Genomic DNA, 25,222 nt, shown 5'->3' with positions numbered 1-25,222 from the left:
AGTGGACTTTCAGAGTCCAAATGCTCTTAGTTCCAGCAGGGACAGGCTTATGATTTCCCTGTGACTCAGGCTGAATGAAGCTAATTGTACTCTTCTGAGTATTTGCTTGATAAGGGAACTCTCTCTGAGCCATTATTACAGAGAATGTAGCTGCCTATCTCACATCCTTTTCTTATCACGTTAAAACAAGTGGTTCCGTGATTGTGGTGTTAATCAAGATGAGAGTCCTTGTGGATTTGTGCTCAACAACCCATGCTCACTTTCTCTTTGAAACAGCCCTGGTTGTCCTTCCTGTGCCCCTTTGGCTACTGCTACTGCCGTGTTTGAGGTCCTCCTGGCATCTTCCAAATGCCCTTCAGCTCCTTTCCTTCCTGCATCCCATGGTCTTAAGCAATCTCTCCCATCCGTTGCCTTCATTTCTATCCCATATTTACTCCCACACCCTTGGGACTATGCAGGATTTGACAGCTGCAGTGGCTAGCCTGCAGCAGAGCGCATGGGTGCTGCCAGACAAGCTGGCTGCCAAGCAAGAAAACAAGGGACAAGCTCTGCCACTTCTAAATCAGCAGAAGGGTGGATATGACCTCTTTTCTTTCCCCACCTTCTAAATTTCCCAAAGTTGTAATAATTTAATCTGGATTTGTTGCAGCTTCTTTGTCAAATTTGGTTGGAATCAATGCATGTTCTGTTTCTTATAGAAAGATGGGAAGATGGGCAACCAGACAGTGTGAGCGTTTAAGGCTTAGTTGCTTTGGACTGTCTAAGGCTTTGGACTACATAGGAGCATCACTTCTTCTTATTGTTATTTAGTATGTCCTTGCACTACTGGTGTTTTGCCAGTGTCCAAAAATCCTGATCAAGTCACAGCGAACTCTGCTATATATCCAGGGTGTCCAAGAATTTGTGTTTTTCCTTCTAGTTCCTAATTTCTGATAATTTTCTGCTGAAATGAGCCTGGTCGGATCATGTCTTTCTATATGGCAAAAACTTGTGGAAAATTTATAAAATAAAATAATTTATAAGATCACCAAATACAATCTTGTTTTCTCAGTCATATTTTCTCTGCTCAGTGAATGCGTCTTTGTAAAATAACTGAAACTAGACACTGGCCCCAATATATCTATCTAGTAACTGTTGGTGTTTTGCGCTAGAAAAGTTTTTTAAAGGAGTAGCAAGTGGTAGAACAAGTAAAGCAATGACTTCATTGTGTTGCAGTTTAGTTTCTAAAGTATAGTTAGCGATACAACATGCTTATTCATAGCCAAAATTGTGGGTTAAAAAAGTTGGAATAGAAGTGATGCCTCCCCTTCAAGGATCTGGGAGAGTGCACTACCAGAGCTAGAAGCTATCAGTGAAAAGAACCTTTTTTTTTGACTAAAGAGATGTAAAAGGTATACTAAATAGAGTCTCTGATTCCCAATACTGATAGCACTGTCACATGTGTACATGATGGATGTGATTAGTACTGTCAAATATAGACACTTGTTAATGTTCTCTTTAATTAGCACTGAAGTGTGCCTCACATTAGCATGAATGAGAACTATGCCTTGTAGAAGGAGAGGAGCAGAAGATGGCCAAATGGAGAGTGTAAATGTGTGTTCAGCAGCACAAGAATCACTTCACTGCTTTTAAGAAACTTGAGAAGCAAAATACCATAGGATCAACTGTAGCATATGGATCCTAGTACGATGGAAGAAAGGAGAAAGGGGGCTCTGGTCAGAGGAAGGATACTACTACCTTGCCTCAGCAAATTTATCACCTCATGTTGCAGGAACTGGACAGGCAAGGATATGTGGATTTTAGCTTTACCTTGAAGAAGCAGGGATGAGTGTAAGTTGCTAATAGAGGTTATAATCCAAGTTTCACAGTCTTTGTTCTTTTATCTGCATTAAGTATAACAACTCAGGTAACCAGAGCAACTTCATCCAGGTAATATCTCAGCAGACCTTCTGTGGTCCCATGGTACCAGCAGTGCTGCTCATGGCACTAGTCTGATAGTGCTGTAGAGCACCTGCAGCAGCTCTATACCATGAACACAGTTTACTACTCTACTGTTGTCACAGGAATTTTGTCTACCTGAGGGTTGCTGTCTGTATCTAAAAGACAGTGCCTTCTCCTCAGCATGCATCAGTCATCTACCCTATCTATTTCATGAGTTCCAATTTAAAACCACCATTCAAAGGGAACAGAGTTTGGGTAGAGCTAAGCACCCTCTGCCACTGCAATCCTCACACCACCTCTTACTCTTTAAATAACATTGGTTGAAAAATTTTATACAAACTATTTTGCATGACTTTTAAAACTAAACAAACATTGTTCGAACATAAAACTGAAGCAAGAAAAGAAAATTGAAATTTAACTTACTTTCCTTGTAGACCTTTCCACTGAAAAATGAAAAGAAAAATAATTAACTTATACTTTCCTATGAAAAAAACATTTCCTAAGAAAACCTCATTCTTTACAGAAAATGATTTTTTACCCAACATTTTTAGACAGCTGAAGTTTCAAAATAAAAAGCAAAATATATTAAGTTACTGGGCAGTTTATTGTTTACTACCCAGTAATTTATACTTCAAATGAAAAGTAAAAGCAACCCACAGCATGTAGAGTAGAGGGATAGAAGAAAAACCAGAAGGAACTGATAGGCACAGGGTGAAGAATAATTCATTATTCAGCAAAATAAACAGACAGATTTCCTCTGTAGCTTACTAGAATCCAGAGCCTTTTGTATCTATCTCCATTTTCACCCACAGTCTGTCATTCTGGGTGTTGCAAATTAGTACTTTAAAATTATTGCTCTGGTTATTCTGCGATATTTGCTACTAGAAATTATTGTTCCTGGTACTTGTGAGAGACTTAGAAAGTCACAGAGTGATTTCAGGGTCTCAATGGGTCATGATGCAGTTACAGAGGTGTTTTACAAATTCAAGTCAGGAAGGTTGTATTTCACTATAGAGGGGCAATCAAAGAAGGTTGTAACCCTGAAAAAAAGCACCATTTATTAATAAAGTTGTTCCTTAAGTCAACAAATACTCTTTTTTTTTTTAATATATATATCTTCTGGAGTTATATTACAATTTAAAATATCATGATATATTTCAATATTAAATTTTTTTTCATTAGGTTATTTAGTTGGATACCATTGGCTTAGAATAAAGGAAAGAAACTGGTTTTGCCTGTTTCTTTCTGAAACACAGGCTCCTCTGTGCCACCAGGACTAAAAGGACAATACACATACAGTGCAGACTCAGAAGCAGAAGATTAACAATCGTGCAGCTAGAGCTGTCTTCTTAGAAATTCAGAACACTGCAAAAGAATCTCCAAGCAACTACTTCATTAAAAGAGCAAACCCTGAAGCTGCTTCTGCATGTAAGGATGAAATGTCACATCTGTTGTTCATTGATTAGCAGCCAAAGAAAGATGCAGAGCTCTCTCTTTTCCCTTTTCAAGCCCTTCTGTGTAATAGTTGCTCACCTACCATATGAATGGCTTATATTTTATAAGGTCCTTTATTAATAAAGGGTCCTTTATTAATCGTCAGAACAGAATATGGAACAAGAGATGGATGGGGGAGAAAAAGGAAAAGAAGAAGACAAGGTAGTGAAAGGCTAATATGGAACTCCAAAACAGCTTAAGCTCTGAGAAACAGCACCCAAGAAGTGGTCCAAAAAAGCTGTATCTATTTCATGTTGGCAGGTGGAAGAGAAAGGTGAGCAAAAGGTTACTATGTATTCAATATAGCAAAATGGGAGAGCTAATATTTATTTTAAAACCCTCATTTGATTTATAAATAGTAACCTGCTGAAGAAAGTTAACTCCTAGTTATCTGGAGACTTCTGAGAGATCATCTATGTGCAAATAGAGTGATACTTCTGAAGCGTTCATAACAGAGTTGAGCCTGAGTCAGAAATAGCATTTTTGGAGGCCCATGCTATCCCTGCTTTGAGACAAGACTACACTGGGTATCAAAAGCCTCAGGCTAGAAGATCTCAACATCAATCTAGAAAACTTGTTTGCATTTTACCTAACTGCAGAAAAGAACCAGACCAGACTTTATAATTTGAAAATGAAAGTGACCAAAATGTTTTTGCAAACCATGGCTCCAAAGCTACATGCAGATGAGGAGAAAAAATGAAAGCACAGGTAAAATACTCCACAAAATTCTAATGGCATGAGTTTGGCAGAAGTCACACAAGTAAGTACAAAAGATGTGAAAGAAAGCATAAATTTAAAGCATTTTGTGCCAAGACTGAGCTGCTATATTTCCATAGAGTATAACCCTTTTGGAAAAAATAACCTGTGCCTGCAAAAAATACACATATCTTCAACATAAGCAAGAATATCTTTCAGTGATTTGTACAAGAGACAGGTACTTCTTTACACAATAATATTATCTTCATTGAAAATTGTCTTCTCACTACTCTTAATCTAGAGAGATATAAAAATCCCAAACTAGATAGCAAATGCAATATACACAGCTTCCAGAAACTGAAAATAAGTTAGTTGTGTTGAGCAGGAACATGTAATTTCTCTTCCACAAGTGAGTAAATTGTGCTTTTTCACTGTGAGCTTGATATAAACAGCAGCTTTAGCAGATACTTTTCATAACTGCTGTCACAAATGGAGCACCTACTCTCATGCTGCAAACATCTCCAACCTACTGACTGTTGATGGAGTACATTCTTTGGAAGAACAGCAGCTCGTAAGCTGGGAGATTGTTTTCCAGATGTTTTTTATGTCATTAAACAAAGCCAACAAAAACTTAAAGTAAGAATGACTGAATCAGTTGCTGTGTAATAGATGTTCCTAGAAATCTCTCTCTGGAGCTGAAATGGAAACTTGGAAGAGTTATTTTGGCCAAGTTAGATACAATGGAAACTATCAGAGAGCTCCCAAATTTAGTTATTCCACAATAATTCTGAAAATAAAGAAAGATGAGTATTTCCCTGTGGCTGGCAGTCTAAGCAACAAACAAAGCATGCAAAAAAGGGAAAAAAAACCTAGCCAGAGAATTGTTTCTGGGGATCACTGGATGCCTCAACTGTATTCTAACAGTGTTCTACAAAAAAAAAAACCCAAACAGCGGCTTACATCTGTGCAGTTCTAATGCACCATTTAGAAGGCCCCAGTTTCCCACGTTAGTTGGAAAGTGCTTTTAAAAATCCCACAAATACACAATAAATGACATGAAACAATGAGGAGAAGATGAGGAGAAAAATAATAGAAAAGATGTTGCAATCAGAGACCCTGGTTTCTAGGGTTTCCTAGAAGGGTTTCAAATTAGGAGGTTGAAATGCAGAAGACAAAAATGCGAGTTTAAGGTTAAGAAATAACCAATCTAGGAAAATGTAGAAGAGGAAAAGAAAAAAAACAAAAAAACAAACCCCAAGAAAATCCCCAAACCAAAACAAAAACTCAACCAAAGAACAAAAGCTTAGAAGAGTATGCAAATAGGTCTGATTACTAATATATCGTCATACATGCATGAAGAAGACATACAGAAACTTAAAGAAAAGGCAAATTTTTGGGGGGAGTTTTTATTCAAACAACTCTAAACAATTTAAACTGCTATCTGAAGGTCTTTAGTGTGTAAAAATGCGTAATGGGCATGGACTGGTAATCACAAGAGGGACTTCCTGAATCTCAAATCATTGATATAGAAGGAACCTGTCCTCAGAGTGCATGATAATAAGCACCAGCATTTGATGTTTCTAAGCAAGGCTTTGGGGCAACACTTTTAACAAGAAATGGTGATCACTGGGGACCCATGGCATAGGCTTCTAGAGATCTAACTGGAAGAGCATGTCAGCATGCACAGAAAGAATTGGAGGTTCTGCTTTTAGTCCATGCATGCAAAAAATGTTTGTTGTTTTTTAAATGAAATACCTTTGCTAGTATGAACAGATCACAATTGCCAATAGTTGCAATTACAGAAAAGGCTTTGAAGGCAGATCTCCTATAGATTGCAAAATCTGGTATGATTTACCACTCAAATATAAATCTGGAAAAGACTTACTTAGAGCAGACATTCTGTCCAGACCTTTCAATAGGACTGAAATAGTATAGAGAGATGCAGAGTTCCACGTGCATGCAAAAAGTTTAAGAAATTTTTTCTCAGACAGGATATCACTGTGGAGACCTGTCACTGCAGGAAGCCAAATACTAGATAAAACATTGAAGAGGGTAATACAAGCTATGAGACCGACTAACTGGACAGCACTTACTGATCCTTAAACAATTTTGAAAGAGGATTTTATGTAACATGGACAGTAATTTCTGAGCATGCTGAACTGCTTCCCAAAACTTTGAATCCAGTGCTGTTAAACAGAATGCAAGCATGATATTTGCATATGAAGAAAACGCAAAATGCATTTTTTTTATATTTATAAATATTAACTAGAGATCAGTGTGGGCAAAGTAGCCAAAGAATGAAATAAACCAGTTAATTTCAGAAACGTTGGTAAATTAAAAAAAAAATAAATTATGGTAAGTCCAGAAACTTGAGATTCATGCTCTACAGGTAAAAGGAGTTTATTTATGTTTGCTGTAAAAAGAATTCACTTTTTTTTTCAGATCATTATTCCTGGTATCCAGAAACAACATTGCTGCAGAAGTCCTCTGTTGAATGTGTGATCTCATATAAAGTTACATATAAAGATAGTATTTGTCTGCCGCAGCATACAACCCATGACAATGCCAAATAATGGACCATAACTTGAGTATTAGTAATTTAAACATTTTCTAAGAGTTTTAAACACATTACTTCCGATTCAGGATATCCCCAGCCTGATGGCAGTGTGGGAAGAAATGCTTAAACAATCTGTTAGGTTCCACTCATGTTACATTTAAGAGTTGTTTAATTCCAGAACAATGCTCTGGTTACTGAAACATGTTCCGTAGCAGGCTTAGGTTAAGACTGTCCAATGATGTAGTCAATGATATTAAACTGAGGGATGTCTAACTGCTGCGAAAATATCAACTAGAGAATGTACTGTATCAACAGATGTCAGAAATAAAATCTTTGCAATCGAGGACAGCTAGACTGCATTTAATGGAAATATATTTAGTGGCACAAAAGGCTGCTATCATGAGCAGTTGCTTCTCTCACTGATTACTGAGCAAGCACAGATCTTTTGGGCAAAGAGGAGGCATTGCGCCTTCTTTCCTCAGCAGGAAGAGATTGATGCCAAATCTTAGAAGCAAGAACAGGAGCCCATGAGCCAGGTGTCATCAATAGAATTAACAGAGCCACAAAGAGGGTAAAACCATGGGATGCCTCAAAAAGGCATGAACTTTGGGCCAGCTCAGATATTGATTAATAACTGCGGATGTAGGTGTTGTACTTTAAGTAGTTACTGACACCCCCCTGACACCTCCCCGGCTTTGGAATGGAGGAAAAATTAAGGTAACTTATCATTGACGAGTTTAGACTGTAACATGACGTGGAAGGCTCTGACTGGAAAGTAGCGGTTGTTATCTGCCTACAAAACTGAGAAAGAAATTAAAAGAGGCAGAGACAGACCCATTTTAATAGTCTTAGGAAAGACTATCTTAGTGTCAGAAGATAAAAAGCTTCCCTTGACTTCAGTTGATGTCTGATCAGGAAATGTGGAGCGAAGGGTATGATATAATAGGCATCGCAGAAACATGGTGGGGTGGCTCCTATGACTGGAGTGTTGGAATGGAAGGTTACAGGCTCTTTAGAAAAGACAGGCCTGGCAGGCGAGGAGGGGGGGGTTGCCCTTTATGTTAGGGATAGGCTGGAGAGTATGGAACTGTGTCTGGGGAAAGGTGAGCAGTCCACAGAGAGTTTGTGGGTCAGGGTTAAAGGGAATATAGCTATGGGAGACATTACTGTGGGGATCTGTTACAGACCGCCTGATCAAGGAGAACCTGCGGATGAAGCACTCTATAGACAGATAGGAAAAGCCTCATGCTCACAGGCCCTTGTTCTCATGGGTGACTTTAACCACCCTGATATCTGTTGGAAGGACCGTACGGCCCAGCTCAAGCAATCCAGGAGGTTCCTTCTGCAAGTAATAGAGGAGCCGACAAGGAGAGGTGCCATGCTTGACCTCGTGCTCACCAAGAGGGAAGGGCTCGTTGGAAATGTGATGCTCCAGGGCAGCCTTGGATGCAGCGATCACGAGATGCTCAAATTTGAGCAGGTACAGATAGTATTTTACCACACGCACAGATGAGCGGTTTCTTCATAAATGCTTTAAAAATCCATTCATCTTGCACATCACATCCATTTCCATTCATGGACCAGGGACAGTTCCCACCAGTTCATCTGGGCATGATTTCAGCAGCCAGTTTACACAAAAGGTCTTAACAGAACCCCCTCAGTTTCTACTTTCTTATTCTCTCTCTCTGTTTCATGCCTGTCTCCTTGGACCTTTACATCTCACTTTCTTTGGGTGTTTGCCAGCTGCTTCATGGCAATAACGCAACAGTGCTTGTTGCTAGACCCACACCACAGCAGAGCAGGCCCTTGGCATCCTTAAGGTACAGTACTGATACTAGTACCATACTGTAGGCATGGTGTCCACCCCACAGCCCAGAGGAGTGGGCAGCCCTCACACTATTTTTGTGTCATGCTGCATCCTCCATAATATAAGACAACTTCCTTCTGCAAGTAATAGAGGAGCTGACAAAGAGAGGTGCCATGCTTGACCTCATGCTTACCAACAGGGAAGGGCTGGTTGGAACTGTGACGCTCCAGGGCAGCTTTGGTTGCAGCGACATGAGATGTTCGAATTCGAGATCCTCAGGACAGTGAGAAGAGCGTGCAGCAAACTCACCGCCCTGGACTTCAAAAGAGCAGACTTTGGCCTCTTCAGGAGCCTGCTTGGTAAGGTTCCATGAGATACAGCTCTAGAGGGCAGGGGGGCCCAAGACTCTTGGTTGATATTCAAGCATCACCTGCTCCAAACTCAGGAGTGTTGCATCCCAACCAGAAGGCAGTGCAGCAGGAGGTCCAGGAGACCTCCTTGGATGGATTAGGAGCTCCTGAGGAAAATTCAAATGAAAAAAGAGGCTTATGAAAGGTGGAAGCAAGGACAGGTGGCCTGGGAAGAGTACAGGGATGTTGTCCGGGAAGCTAGGGACCAGGTTAGGAAAGCTAAGGACCAGTTAGAATTAAACTTGGCTAGGGATATTAAGGATAACAGGAAGGGATTCTACAAGTACATAGCAAATAAAAAACAGACTAGGGAGAATGTAGGCCCCCTCTGGAAGCTCTTGGGAGAACTGGCTACAGAGGATTTGGAGAAGGCTGAGGTTCTGAATGACCTCTTTGCCTCGGTCTTCACTGGCAAAGGCTCTGACCAAAGCACCCAAGTCTTGGAAGGCAGACACAGGGACTGCGAGAATGAAGACCTTGGGCCCACTGTAGGAGAGGATCTGGTTCGAGTCCATCCAGGGGTCCTGAAGGAGCTGGCAAATGAAGTTTTGAAGCCGCTGGCCATCATATTTGAGAAATCATGGCAGTCAGGTGAAGTTCCCGACAACTGGAAAAAGGGAAATATAACCCCCATTTTCAAGAAGGGGAAAATGGATGACCTGGGGAATTACAGACCAGGCAGTCTCATCTCTGTGCCTGGCAAAATCTTGGAGCAGATGCTCCTGGAAGGCATACTAAGGCACATGAAAATCAACAAGGTGCTTGGTGACAGCCAGCATGGCTTCACTAAGGGGAAATCCTGCCTGACCAATTTGGTGGCCTTCTATGATGGGGCTACAGAACTGATGGACAGGGGTAGAGCAGTTGACATAATCTACCTGCACTCATGCAAAGCATTTGACACTGTCCCACATGACATCCTTGTCTCTAAATTGGAGAGACATCAATTTGAGAGGTGGACCACTTGGTGGATAAAGAACTGGCTGGATGGCCGCACGCAAAGAGTTGTGGTCAATGGCTCAATGTCCGGCTGGAGACTGGTAACGAGTTGTGTCCCTCAGGGGTCGGTGTTGGGGCCGGTCTTGTTCAACATCTTCATCGCTGACATGGACAGTGGGATTGAGTGCGCCCTCAGCAAGTTTGCGATGACACCAAGCTGTGTGGGTCGGTTGATACCCTGGAGGGAAGGAATGCCATCCAGAGGGACCTTGACACACTTGTGAGGTGGGCTGATGAATTTTAACCATGCCAAGTGCAAGGTCCTACACCTGGGTTGGAGCAATCCCAGGCACAGCTACAGGTTGGGCAGAGAAGAGATTCAGAGCAGCCCTGTGGAGAAGGACTCGGGGGTTTTGGTCAATGAGAAAATGAACATGAGCTGGCTTCAGTGTGCACTTGCAGCCCAGAAAGCCAACCGTATCCTGGGCTGCATCAAAAGGAGCGTGACCAGCAGGTCGAAGGAGGTGATCCTGTCCCTTTACTCTGCTCTCGTGAGACCTCACCTGGAGTATTGTGTGCAGTTCTGGTGTCCTCAACATAAAAAGGACATGGAACTGTTGGAACAAGTCCAGAGGAGGGCCACGAGGAGGGGACTGGAGCACCTCCTGTATGAAGACAGGCTGAGAAAGTTGGGGCTGTTCAGCCTGGAGAAGAGAAGGCTGCGTGGAGACCTCATAGCAGCCTTCCAGTATCTGAAGGGGGCCTATAGGGATGCTGGAGAGGGACTCTTCATTAGGGACTGTAGTGAAAGGACAAGGGGGAACGGGTTAAAACTTAAACAGGGGAAGTTTAGATTGGATATAAGGAGGAAATTCTTTCCTGTTAGGGTGCTGAGGCGCTGGAATTGGTTGCCCAGGGAGGTTGTGAATGCTCCATCCCTGGCAGTGTTCAAGACCAGGTTGGACGAGGCCTTGGGTGATATGGTTTAGTGTGAGGTGTCCCTGCCCATTGCAGGGGGGGTGGATCTAGGTGATCTTCAGGTCCTTTCCAACCCTAACTATTCTATGATTCTGTGATTCATTCTATAAATGAGCTTGATGTTCTGAGAGAAGATAGAGAGGGTAGAACAAAGATATCAAAATACACTGTAAGAAAGGGCAGTTTTGAGTGAAGTTTTGAGAGAAATGGGGGGAATTTTTATGTTTATCTGTGCTGGGCTGAAATCCAGCAAAGTTAAACTCCAGGTCCTTGAGAAATGCCAAGGGCATAACTAAAAGCAACTCAGGTGGCCTTTTGTGTTTTGGAGCAACTGTTGTGAGGTGGAAAGGCATTAGTAATCTGTACCTATAGCTTTCTTTTTATCTTTGGGAAACTTTTTGAAGGCTGCAGTCTGGATGCATCTCTAGAGACAGCTTAACTTTCACAATGAACAGTTTAACAGGAGTGACAGCTTAGGTAAAATAGTGGGGGAAAATAAACCCAGAAAGGAAAGTGTCTGCATTTTTGTGGGTGTGAAAGAGCACAGCATTTTCCCAGTGTCTGTGAATGTGTCTTTTAGCCATGAAAAATCTGCAGGCATTGGTGTTTTGCCTACACATCAAGGGGTTTTGCTCTTTTGTCAGACAGGTTTTAACCTCCTAGTTTTAGTGGCATTGCTTCTGATTTACAGGGATGTAGGAAGACAGAGCAGGCACTTTCCTGACTCATTCCTGATTGATAATGTAGAAAGGCACTCTATATCATGGCCACTAAACAGAATATTTTTTTAGTAGTTCTGTTTTTTCACATAATTAGGGCAAATAAGAATGGCCACAGCTTTTCATATAGGTATTGCACATTTAAATGTTTATTTACTTATTTTAAAATAGATATTTCATGCCTTGGGGTGCAATTTGTAATTTCTAATCAGGGAAACATAAAATAAGTGAACTTATTATGAGGTGCTTGCTGGAGCTACGAAAACATTTTACTTAGAGATGATATAGCAGTGCTGGGAAACATTAAATAATTCAACAGAAATCCTGCACTGTTGTGCATGGAGCTTTGTGTATGATCAATTTAGTGTGAGTGCATATAGATATAAATATGTGTGTCTGTGTATTTACTTATTTTGCTTTATATTACTCTTTTGCTTTATATAATTAAATGGAAGTAACACACCCTGTGTGGTATTTCCTGGTGACACCTACAAACCATGGCAGGCAAATTTCAGGGTATTGTGTTGCCAGAGATGGGCTAATTCCTATTTCTTTCTGCCATTTTTTCAGTTCTTTCATATGTTGTATTGACACACTACCCTTTAAAAAATGCTAGATTAAGCCTCAGTGCTTGCAGTCATGCTCCTTTGACCAAAGTGGATCTCCTTGTCATAATTAAATATTTTGCATGTCTTCTTCCAGGACAGGGAAGCGGACACATCTGTGCCTTGCACACAAAAATACTAATATTTCTTACACCAATACTGGGATCTCTGAAAAGCAACACTCATTGTGAAAAATCGTGCAGTGATAAAATGGTTCATTGTCTCTTAATCTGTATACCTAGATTAGGTACGGAGGTACCACAAAGCAAAGTGAAGATGCAACATGCACCTCCATTCTCTTTTTGTCTGAGTGTGACATACAAACCCTGTGACTCCCATCTAAAATTCAAGAAGGAGACATTCCAGGCCCCACCTGAAAATTAAAACAGCCCAAACCAGTGACGGAGGGGAGAGGAATTGCACCTGTGCCCTTGCTGCTAAAAGATATATGAAAAGGCTGTATTTAGCATCTTCCTGTCTATTGTGATGTACTTTGCAAGCTCTAAACAGTAATTTCAGAAGAGGAAAGCAAAAGCCTTCCTTGGACTCTTTATGCATGTCTTTCTCCTGTCCACAGAGCAGCTCTTTGCATGCTAATGCCACAAAGGAGGTGGGGGCTCTGTAAAGATCATTCTGGTTTCTATTGTTCTCTATAGTCACAGGAAAATGAACACAGCCTCTCAAAAAGTTCCCTCCCATGGGAAGATATTCAAGGAGAGAAAATTGCTATGAATTTGCCCTCTACTTCAGACACTTACTTGCTCACACAGTTCTAAAGTTGTCAAATGTATTTATACATATAAAATAGCAACTGATAGTGCCTTTGTCCCCTGAGACAAGCTCATCTGCATATTGCCGATGGTGCTTCAGGCACTGCGTAGGCATGAGTGTTACATGACAAAAGCAGGCATATCTATCTAGCACTGGACCTGAGCAGGTTAGTCCACATGAGATAGGATTGACTCAGACAGAGCTATGACTTCATAGCCAGCACCCACAGGGCTGAACTGCTCCGCAGATGTTACAGTCTGTGGCATTCAGAGAGAGGCTGCACCCTGCTCTGGATTCTGTGACTGGCTCCTAGAAAGCCATCACAGCAATGCCTGTCTTTCCAGGGGAAATAAGTGCAAAATATAATCTTTGCATTTTGTTCCAAGTGACCAGAGGAAGGAGACAGCTTTCTGTCCATCATTCTTTTTTAATTTTTTTTTTTGCTTTTATTTCTCTGAAACTGACATAAAGACTGGGCAAAGAAACACCCCTTAGAAATTCAATTTGGTGAGGTGTGAGAAAGGGGGAAATTCTCCAAGATATCTGCAAAAAGCTCTGCCCCTTCCTTTACGGCTCAACATGTCTCTTTCAAGGCAAGCTCTGTTGAAGGACTCACTAATCGTGATGCTTTGTGTGTCACACCAGGGAATGCAGATATCTGCCACAGGCTCCTGGTTCTGCTCATGTGCTTGAAGAGAGAGGTCCAGCAAGGGTAACAATTCAGGAAATAGCCCTGGCATCAATCCCATGTCATCCTAGGAGAAACGGGACAGGAGCTTTCCTTTTAATTGCAGAAGGAAGCTAAGTGTTTCCATATGATGTTAACAGGGACCAGAGCTCTTTGTGGATCTAAGTCAGCATAGCTTAGTTAATTTTGGTGTTGTTACCCTGATTTTCAGAAAAAATTTTAGTCCTGAAAAGTATTTTCTTGTATTTGGATCAAGGCTAAAATAAAATATTCTTTGTGGCTCAGGTCAGGCCTGGAAGAAATATGAAAGAAATAAAGAGGAAAGGCTGCATTTTTTTATAGGATTCTACAAAGGATAAATTTGCACCCACGAAAAAAATGAAACCCAGGAATCCATGATAAAGACAACACCTGCATAACAAAAGTGTGCTGAAGATGGATGTATTAAACAGCATCAAGTACATCACTGAAGCCCAAAAAAGAGAAGAATCAAAAACCTCAGCCCTAACTGGCAGCAAATAAAAGGTTGTTAACCACATGGAGATATGTCTTTGGGCACTGCCAAATTGAAAACTGAATGGAACACAGTTTTGAAGATTATAACTGGAGAGATGATTAGAGGCATGAGGGAAGCTTTTTCAAGGACTTACGAAGGAAATGTGATTGTAATTAGAAAAGGAAGTGGAATCAAGTGGAGATTTCTAAAAGGTGAACAGAAAAGGCTTTAGTAAATAGTAAAAACACATGGTAAAAAGCCAAGTTGACAACACAATATTGGTGTGAGTTTACTTGTAATTTTTAGCCTGAAAATGATAAAGAGCTGTATTTTAAATCTAATTACTTCAAAATTTGTTTCCATTTTACAGCTCTCTCAGAAATGGTGTGTAAGATTCCACACTTACCATGAGAAAATGGAAATTATCTCTCAGCCCTGGAGTGTCCTGATCCAGCCAACATTGCAGATGTACTTAGTTCCATGTGTGCATTTCCCTACTGATTTTACTGATTTGAATATGAACACTGGCAAGACTGGAACACTGAGTGAGCACTAAGCTCTCTCTGAAGTCCTAGTTTCTCCCATGAAGACAATTTAAAGAGAAGAAAACTTATCAGATTAGATTTTAGGAAGAAATTCTTCACTAAGAGGATGCTGAGGTACTGGAACAGGTTGCCAGGATGGATGCCACATCCCTGGGAGTGTTCAAGGACAGTTTGGATGGGGCTTTGAGAAACCTGGTCTAGTAGAAAATGTCCCTGCCAAATCTTTAAGGTCCCTTCCAAACCAAACCAAACCAAACCAAACCATTATATGATACTATGATTCTATGATTTTTAATTAAATGTTATGTATGTAGTTTCTTGGACAACAGCCACCTAGAACACCAGATGGCCCTGAAAATCTAAATGGAGAGGTAATGAAGAGAGAGGTGGGGGTAAACCGCAACTCCTGAGCAGCTCAAGAGCCGGTCTTACGCAAGGACTCCATCACACGGGTAGCATAGCGCTTCTCCTTCCTGCAGCTTCCCAGCCAAAGGAGAAAGCAGACCACAGGGTCAGTGAGGCTGAAATCCCACTGCCATTTGGGTTACAACACAGCCCTCAGCCAGACCTGTCCAGTGGGAGCCTTGGGTTGTTCCACCAGTCCCTTCTAGTCTGTGATAAAGATCAGCAGCAGGGGGAATCAAAACCTGACCCTCATATTTGTCTGGGTACCAGCCAGGAAAAAAAAAAAAAGCAACTGAAAAGAGAGCAAATGGGTTTCCAAGGCTCTGCTCTGATGAATTTCACTTCTAAAAGTGGCTTTAGTGGTCCATGGAGTCTGTGTGGGGTGTCTTCCCTGGAACAAAATCCAACTTCATGGATGTGCAAGCTGGAAAACTGCTGATGAATTACTGACTTTGCCCCTAAAAAAGTCAGAGTGACGGCAGTCAGCGTGAAGGCTGGGACAAGTACTGATCACAAGAATGTTTGTTATAGGGACACCATGCAGAAAGCAAGAAGTAAAGGCAGGCAAACCCTGTTGCTAAAATCCCAAGAGCATCTCCACACCTGGTGAACACCCAGGTCCTCATTCCAAACTTTGCTCTTCAGGCAATGCTGGTGCATTTCTCTCTTATCAGAGAGAAATCAATATTATTCACCCAGGTACATCTTGCAGAATCCTTTCCCCCAGGCAGATGTAGAAATCTGTTGTTTCATTGCACAATGAAAAGGTGGCAGGAGAAGAATTTTATGCTTTCTGGTTTCATCTGACATATCTCCGTATCAGCTCACTGCAGATTTCTAAGATACACAGTGACTGCAAACCCAGCAAAAACACTGCCTTGTGGGTTGTATTTGGAGAGAATATGATTATTTTTTTGTAGTTAAAAAAAACAAAAAAAAAGAAAAGTGATTTTTGTATCTGCTGTATCCTGCCTTTGGATAACTCCACAATCCAGGGAATGGAACACAAGAGCAAATGTTGGGAGGTTTAGGATCTACGTGGCCTTACCAGTGCCCTGTCTTGGGCATGTCTGGCTGTGAATGCTGATCTTGGCTGGCAGTATCAGAGCAGCTCTGAACAGGCTGTGTGTCTACATCGTCTAGTGCTGTACCTTGCAGAGATACTAATTGGGTCCTGGAAGCAATATAGGTATGGCAGTATGTTGCTGTGTCAAGCTAATTAGTGGTGCTTCTAACGAGTGCAGGTGCAGTAGCAGGTTGACATGGCACTGGCACTCCCTGTTCAGTGCTAGCCTGGCTGCTTCTGCCTAGAGCTCTGCACAATGGCATAGCTGTTACCTTTCTCACACCGGGAAGCACTGCTAATCTCTCTGGGAAAAACTTATGTGGATTTGAAGCGAGTGGAAGATTTTGTTATATACATATATGTAATGCCTTAGATTACCCATCTGTGAAGTTGGGCATAACAAAATGCATCTGCCTTTGCAAACCACTGAAAATCTACAAATGAAAAGTGCTGCATGATGCCAGTGTTATCTTTTAATTCTTATTCTTTATTATAATTCTTTTCCTTACTATACAACATATGTGCTGAGACAGAGGTCATGAATTTCAATCTGCCAAATCAAAAAAAAAAAAAGTAAGGTAGGAAAACGTCGGAAGGAGAAGTAAAAAGCCACTGAGCACTGAACAAAATATGAGCTGAATTTGTATTATTTATACAGTTTTGTATTCTGCTTACTGCTGAGCACATGAAAGTTGAATATTCCCTGTGCTTTAGAACAGGGAAAAGTAACAGCAGAAACTGAAGGAGGATGGTTGGAAGTGCAGGTGGAAGAATAATTTATAATGGATAATTTATTCAACAAATTTTTTCCTCTCATCTCTTCAGAAATTATTCTAAAACAGATTGCTGTTTTCTCAAATTCACTTGTTATGTGGAATTATTTACTGAACAATTCTTTTAAGTTGTTTGTGAATTTAAATTGTAAAACCGTGGTATGCTTTTGATTTGATAAAAGAAGCTCCACAGAGCCCACTTTGTTGATCTGACTGGAGGGATGCTTCCTTCTCTGGTCTCCATCTGCTTCCACAGAGCTCCACGAAGGCTTGAGTTCTTCTCCAGTGGAGCAGCTTCCCAGAGAGGAGCTAAATGAGCATGTTTGGCACCAAGTCCAAATTTCTAACCATGTTGTTTCTTAATGTTCTGTCAAACCAGGGGTGAAAATGCTCTTTTAACCCTTAATGACAGTGACCTGAAAAGTCTTCTGCCTGAAAGATTGTTTATTTTTCCAGCCATTTCATCTGCTCTGACAGAAGTGTAATCGCTGTTTCCCCAGCCTGTGCCTTTCTGAAGCCCTTTAGCTTCTGCAGCCATAGCCACACCATTTCTGATCACTCTTTTCTCCTTCATCAGGTCTTTCTGCTTACCATGAATAATGGTTTGTGAGGTTTCTGATACCCTTGGGGAACTAGATACTGGTTTGAGTTGTGTGTAGGAGCTACTGAACATGCTGATCCTGGAGAAAGCATCTGAATAAGAAGTTTTTCCTCCTTGTCAACTGAACTAAAGTTGTTCCTTCCCTTATGGTACAATATGAGGAGAAGATGCTGTAGCGGAGGCACTAGCCATGTGGCTAGCCCACTTGCCAGGTGGATATTTTGTCACCATGCCATCAGCACTCATGTCCCCTTCCCCTAGAAACAAGAACAGTTGTGCCTATGCAGGCCTGAGGGTGAACTTGATTTTCAGCAGTGGTAGGGAGGGATAGAAAGCTTTTCCTGTGTATGTGCATTAATGATCCGTCTGCAGAATGTGCCAGTTGCCTTCCTTTGCGTAGGTTGGTAAGAGATCAATTAGAACAAGAAAGTTCACAGACCACTTAAGAAGCAATATTCCCCTTTTATCTCATCTCCTTTTCAGGTTTCTACCCTTTTACAGCTGTGTGGCTGCTGTGCTAAATGCTAATGTGAAAGTACTTTATCCAGTGCCAAGCAGACATTCTTGTGGAAATGAATTCTCCCTTCTCACATTAGTCTCCTACTTTCTCACTTCTCTACCTGGTTGATAGGATCCTCCCTTGGGATTTAGGGGCAATCCTTGAGGTACTTGGCCAGCCACCCACAGCTGCAGGCAGCCTGATGCTGCCTAGTTCAGAGCGGGTTTGCTGCAGTCACTTTATTTTTCCAGGCAGGCAAGGAATTAAATAGTCTTTTTTTGATCACAAAAAGGTGTAAGTGCCTGGTATTCTATCAGCAGCTTAAATGACTGAATAGACTTTGCTGGATAAAATATTCGTCAGGGTTTTTTTTTTGTGTTTTGTTTTGTTTTGTTTTTCTCCTTTCAGTCATTCACATTTGTTTGTGATTTCCCCCTGCCCTTTAAAACTAGCTCTTCTTGGTGATTATTGGTCTAATTGTATCTAGTCTATTTAGGTTCTTATATTGAGCTCATTGCTGTGGTGTCTGAACATCAGATCAATGCCGTGTAATTACAGTCACACAGAGCACAATCAACAATTATCAGTGATCAGTTTTCAGATCTTGCAACAAAGAAATGCTATCTGAGACATTGCTGCAGGATTTCAGATTTCCAAATATTTGCACTTCTAATTAAGCAGATGGAAGACCTGCTGGTAATGAGAAAGCAGGTTTCAGAACTTCTTCCATAGCTAATTTCTGCCCAGACCAAAATAAATTATGCTGCAACAATTCTTTTCCAAGGTAAATAACACACCACTTGGCAAAGTGCCTCACGACAACAAAAAAACCCAGAGAAGTGTTTAAAGGTATTGCACTCAGTGGGAGATTTTCACACCACAGTAATAAATGCAACACAGCAAAAACCTACAGCTAGCGGAAGGGAATGCTTTCTTATCTAACTGTTCTGGAGGATATTTGCTGATCAATCCTATGAAAGGATGATATGCTTCTGTGTGTGTCCAGGGGATGAAATAACAAGCCTGAAGGCAATAATGCTCTCATATCATGTTTGAGAATTTTACAAATACAGCATGAGGCTCTGTGACTCAGTCTGAATGGAATTTTTCTTAGCACATGAATTTTACATGATATTTCGATACTACCTCTTTTGGGCACTTTTCCTAACACAGTGCAGTGTTAGTTTTTTGGTGCTTTTTTATCATATTAGTAAATACCGTGACAGTTTGTGAAATGTGTGAGGAAAGCAAGCAAACCTGAAAATTTGAAAATTACAAGCACATTTGATTTGTCTCTTTTTTTTTATTTCTACAAACTTTCCAAGGTTTTTGTTTGGTTGGTTGGTTGCTTTTTTTTTGTCTTTTTGTTTTGTTTTGTTTTGTTTAGAAGGTAAAAATTAAAAGCACCAAAGAAAATATAGAGCTTAGTGCAGTCTTCACATAAGTTTTGGGGTTTGTTTTCCATTTTTTAATTATTTTTTTTGTGCTCTGTCCTTAACATTTCAATTTTGCCGCTGGCTAAACAAATACCCTCATGTTCCAGATTAATTAAAAAAAAAATAAAATCAAATAAATACCTTTTTTTTTTTTTTAGCAACAACAAAAAAGCATTCCTTTTTGTTGTTTCCAAATCTCTAAAAGCAACAATTCTTGTCATTATCAAATTTCCATATAGAAAACTCGTATGCTTGTGGGGGTGTAATAGCACAATCTGATATTCTTGCAACACCGGTTTTCTATAAATAGGGAAATCTGTTATTTATCACTGGAACTATTCATTAAAATTAAAAAAAAAAAAACCACCATTATGGGCATCTGTTCCTAGATCTTTAGTTGACTGACAGTTTTTAATCCCTTTAGCTAATGCTAAGTTGAACTTGCTGGAATCTCATCCTTTTCAAGGGATCTTTTCCACTTGGTCCTAATGTGTTGTTATGCCCTTTCTCATGATCTTTGGAAATTTATTTGTTTTTTAAAGTTTGACTCCTAGAGTCAGGTGAGTACATGAAAATTGCAGCATTCATTAAAAAAATAAAGGTTTTCACTGGACAGAAGAAAGCTGAAAATGAGACTCAAGACTTCAAAAGGATTTTAAGGAGAATACTTTTTTTTTTTTCAAAAAGACATAATTTTTAAGCCATTTTCATGACTTTACAGAGTCTGGTCAAAGTTTTTTGAATATTTGGATTTTGTAACAATTTTAATAACATGCTATTTTTATATTTGCAGTACTGTTGAAATCTTACTGATCTATGCCATAGCATTACATTTTTTTAGCTCTTTAGGATAGGGGCTACATCACTTCAGCATGTTTACCACCCTGTTGTTTTAAGCTTAAAGCATCCACTCTTGTCAATGAAGGTATGTAAGGTCAATGTGCATTGGACACCTATGTGTTTGCATTTGTACTTCATCTCCACATCTTAAATCCTTATATTAATATTTTGTCTGGGATTTTCATTACTTTTATCTCAAAAGAATATCCAATATCTCACCCAGTGGAGCAGCACTTACGTGACAGACAAATCCAGGTGAAAACTAGCAAAATGTTAAAGATTATTTTGATACCCTGCAATTATTTGTCACCTCTTGATACTTTTAAGGCTTCCATCCAACATTTGTCCTTTTAGTTCCTATAGTGAAGGTATCTAAAACTGCCTGGACTAATGCTGGTATTCACTGGTATGAATCTGCAGACAGACGGGGAGAGAATTTGTCCCTCTGCCTCTCTCCTGCTGATTTACGTGGATGGGGGTTTGATCACTTTCTGTTGTCAGCATTTGTTTTCTTTTCTACTTGAGGCATATCTTATGTGCAGAGTAATAAATAACGTAATTCCAGCTCTTATGGCTTCAGATGGCACAGTGCCCTCTGCTCGAACTCCTTGGAGAGAGAAACACTCCAGCTTGCCGTCAGAGTTTCATTTGCAAGCTTTACTTTGCCTTAGCCTTATTTTAAAAATTTCAAAGCTTTGCCTCCACAAATCAGGTTAAACTGTACATTACAAGGGAACTGCTTGACCTTGAAGCAATACTTTTTTGAGGCAGAGGTGATGAAGGGGTTGGCAGGCGGGATTTATTGTGCTCTGAGGAATGCAGAGGAAGCACATGAACATAAATATACAGAGAAACAGGAGCGGGAACCGCAGATAGATCTGGCAGATAAGACTTGGGCCTGTACCTGTAACTAGGTCAAAAGTGTGATGGTATCATCTCCAATGGAAGTACAATTCAAAACCTTGTTTGGATGGTATATGATGCCAGACAAGCTTCATTGGACAGATAAAACATTATCACCATTATTCTGGTAAGACTGCAGAGTAAGTAGGATACTCAACATATATTATAGGCTTGAGAGGTCTGGGGCAAAATGTGTAAGGTAACTGGAAATACTGCACAAAAAACACTCTTACTGTACAGTGCCAGAGCTGTGAGGGGCTGCCTGATAAATGACTTAAAATGCTGTTCACTGAGGCTGGTGGCAGGGTTACATACCTGCTGAAGAATACGTAGATGTGACATATCTGGCCTTACTGGTTCTCTTCTTACCTTACCCTGGTTCTCGCTCCTCAAAGCAAGAGGAAGAAAAGAGAAGCAGAAAGGGTTGGATGCTGTTAGCTGGTAGTCTAACCATAAGAAAACCAAGTATGGTCACAGTGGCCTACATTCATAAAAAAGGTGAGACTCTCCTTGTTAAGGGTAAGTGGGAGATGTGCTAGCATGCACATTTAGGAAAAGAACCTGTATTTGCTGGATATGATTTTCCAGTGTATTCCCTGGACTGATTATCTGGCATTACTGTGATCGACTCTTTCAGTGAGTGCTCTAGGACTTTCTTGTTAGGATGTACGCAGTGAAAGTCAGAATTCTTTATTTTTATTTTTCCAGTAAGTTCTCACTTTTTAATAAGCTCTTGCCAGGTAGAAACCCCAAATAAGCTCTCCCCATTTCCATCCTGATTCCACCTCCATGTGCTGACAGCCCACCTCTGCTTTCTGCAACTCTTTGATCCCTCTTTGGTCTACAGCTCTGTCATCCTGTTTTCAAGGTCTTCAAGTCTTCAGCTGGCCCAGAGAGAAAGTGGAACAAAAAAGCATGCTGAAAACATTGAAAGAGAGGACTAGAGGAAAGAAATGAAAGGAGATGAGTAGGCATGGGAAAAAGAGACAGAACAAGCACAGCTGAGGAGTCAGAACAGACTACATGTTTATTTTCTTTTAAAAGGTAAGTAAGTGGTTATGTTTTGAAAGGCTCCTGCTGTTGTTCTTTCCAGCAGTAAAGCCTTTTATATGAGGGTTTTTTTCATTTTCCTGAATCTTTTTTTCTTTTAAAGGAAAAAAATTATTTAAAGGTTTTGTATCTGACCTTTCAGAACATGGTTGTTGGATTTTTGGACCCTTGGATGATAGTGTCTTATTATGTACATATTTGCATAATGAGTTAATTAGGCATAATATGTGGTTAAAATTATCTACACTGCACTCTTTTTATAGAAAGTCAGCACAGTTTTCTGCTAAATTGTCTCCTTAGACACCCTCTTGGGGGCCTGTTAGGATTCCCTGCCTGCTTTCAGATGTCACTAACTTCTGGCGATTAATTTCTGAGCTCTAATACATTATAGATGCAGTTTATACATATAAACACCTCTTACTCTGTAATTTTAGGATTATGTAATAATCTAATTTTATATTTATTAAAAAAGAGGGAACAAGAAATTCAAGCCTCCATGATTACAATGAAGAATTTGATAATGTCATCAAAATCCATCTAACATGTACAAAAATTAAAGCAAACAAACAAAGAAACCAACCACCCACCCATCTTTGCTATTAATGGTGCCCTGCACATAATGTCTTCTGTTAGTTCCTATGACAGTAATGTTTTCTGTCCTTCCCATTTGGAGGTGCAATGCCACTGTAAGTGACATTCAACCTCATGAAGCTGTTTCTTACATCTATCCCCAATCTTCATATCAACCTAACATCTATTACTGTAGACCTGTGGTCCTCAGGGTTCTCCGTATTGATACTCTTATTCTCCTCAAGCATGGTGAGGTTGATTTCTGATACTGTGTTCACTGGCCAAGACAGGATGCAACTGATTGCCTAATCTTTCGTATTAACTCTGCCCTTTAAAGCTGGCCCTGCTTTGAGCAGAATACTAGGCCACAGACCTCTGTAGACCCCTTCATACCTCCTTTATTCTATAAGTATTTCACCATTTGTCCTGTGGTGTGACAGTGAATATTGATGCTCCAGCCATTTCAGCAATGGATTATAGGAATCAGACAGCAGACCTAGCTTCTCTGAACCAGAGCTAAAGCTTCTATATCACACTTCCTTGTTCCTCTTAAGCATGGTGGTCTTTTTTTTTACCTTGGAACTCAACCTAGAACAGCAGATTTTATTGCCTTTTCAGATATTCAGGCTTATTCCACGTTTCTGATGACTTATGCAGACATATTCCAACATCTCCCTTATGGCATTGCATTCCCAGTACTCTCTGTGCCATGACTTTACATTACATGCACCTGTTATTATATTGCTTGCTCCAGGTGATGTTAAAGGAGAGCTGTGAGTAAGAGGAAATAACTTTAGATGTGTGACCCTTCTTCTTCCTGATCATACACCTTGCTAATTTCCTACCATCCCTTTCTCCCACAGGCATGTAAAGCTCCTCTTGAAAGCACTGGCCACTGCCCAAGACAAGATGCTAGACTAGGTGGAGTGACAGCCTAATACATTTAATCAAGATGTAGGTAAGAACTGAATCCAAAGTAGAATTTAGAAAGCAGCCCTTAGGGCACATTTGCTGTTTTTTTTTCTCTATTAAAATCCAGAGAAGAAAAAACTGCTTATAGTTAATTCTTAGTGTCCTCAGTGTTGTGCACAGCGGGAGGAATAAATGACTAGTAGCCAATGCCAGTATGTGCCACAGAAGGACACAAGCACAAGTCTACATGTTGATTTATACAGCAACCACTTTCCATAGGCCACTCTTCTGGCCTCAGAACCAATTGTGGATGAATCATGTTGTTTCAACACAGTGAAATAATTAAAAAAAATATAAATTGGATTACAGTTTTCTTTAAACAGTATATCCTTGTAGTTATTAGCTCCAAATCTGGAACACATGTACATCTTCTAAATGAAATCATATAGACAAAAGCACTGGCTGTCGAACAATAATCTATAGCTGCATAAAATTAAAGTATTTTCCATTCACCTTTGCATAAGTTACATTATGCCAACTTTAATTCACAGGCCCTTTATGGACAGATTAAAAAGTATGGTCATTCAGCTGTAGAGTTAGTTGTTTAGACAACCATAGAAAAATTTAACAAGTGGGATAGGAAGAGATAAAATATCAGATATTCTGCAATGGCCATGAGGAAAATGGATGATTTTTTATATGCCTGCTATGTGTAATACAGTGTTCAAGATTTACAGATTTTACTCAACAAATTCTGACTGCTAGATTTGAGGATCAGGAGGTTCTTTCCTAAAAATGGCATGGCTACTGGGTGAAGCAAAGGCTTTCCACTTTTCTAAATGGGAAGAAATCCAAAGATGAAAAAGAGGTGTGAAAGGTGTATAAATTGGGTAATTCCATCAGAGTGCCTTGGGGAAGAGTACTCCATGGAGTTTCCATGGAAAGCAAATGCACTGTTGGCAGAATCAGCAAACAGTTGGAAAATTTCTGACAAAAGTGTTTTTCATTAAAATGTGTAGATGGATTGAGACAGACATCTCCTGCGGAATTGTACCACTTCTGATAAACTTCCAGTGCATAAGTTTCCCAACAACAGAGTGGAATTATTTTGTCTCTTTTTTGCACTGCGGTGATAGAAATGATTCTTCTTGCCCTCCTCAGCACATGTGCTATTAGGGCTCTTACCTGGTACAGGTTCCTGCTCTGCTTAATTCCCACCCCAGCTGTGAACTTGGGTTGTCAGTTTCCTATTTGATTAAAAGCAAGTCTTCTGCCATGGCAATTCCATGTTCCACTTCAAAAAGGTGGGAAGAAAGAAGTTCTATAGAGCAGTGCTTATGCAGTGATGAATTTGAGTCCTTATTCTTGTTTCCTAGCTACTGCTATTATTATAGAAACCTGGCAGATTTCTGGTTTATCTCAGATATTCTTACCAGGCAGAAAAAGGATTTTTTTTTTGTCCATTAACACTTGACAAGTTCCAAAGACATGCTGATTGAACAGGATGTCCCAGTATCCCTT

At 40.3% G+C, this 25,222-nt stretch overlaps 1 long non-coding RNA gene across 2 annotated transcripts in view; it reads right to left on the bottom strand.

Annotated features, from left to right (window-relative positions):
- Positions 1-21,660: 21,660 nt before the first annotated feature.
- LOC130597638 (uncharacterized) overlaps positions 21,661-25,222 on the bottom strand; it is a 35,304-nt gene continuing 31,742 nt past the window's right edge. For both annotated transcript variants that reach the window (XR_008971828.1, XR_008971830.1), the window contains exon 4: positions 21,661-22,053. This is a non-coding gene — a long non-coding RNA (uncharacterized LOC130597638). The remainder of the gene's footprint in view (positions 22,054-25,222) is intronic.

Source organism: Pezoporus wallicus, unplaced genomic scaffold (genome assembly GCF_028554395.1).
Source record: "Pezoporus wallicus isolate ANWC-B61680 ecotype Strahan unplaced genomic scaffold, APGP_CSIRO_Pwel_v1 contig_3817, whole genome shotgun sequence".
Classification (NCBI taxonomy): Eukaryota; Metazoa; Chordata; class Aves; order Psittaciformes; family Psittacidae; genus Pezoporus; species Pezoporus wallicus.
Note: the sequence above shows the minus strand (reverse complement) of the source record. Positions and strands in the feature narration are given on the sequence as shown.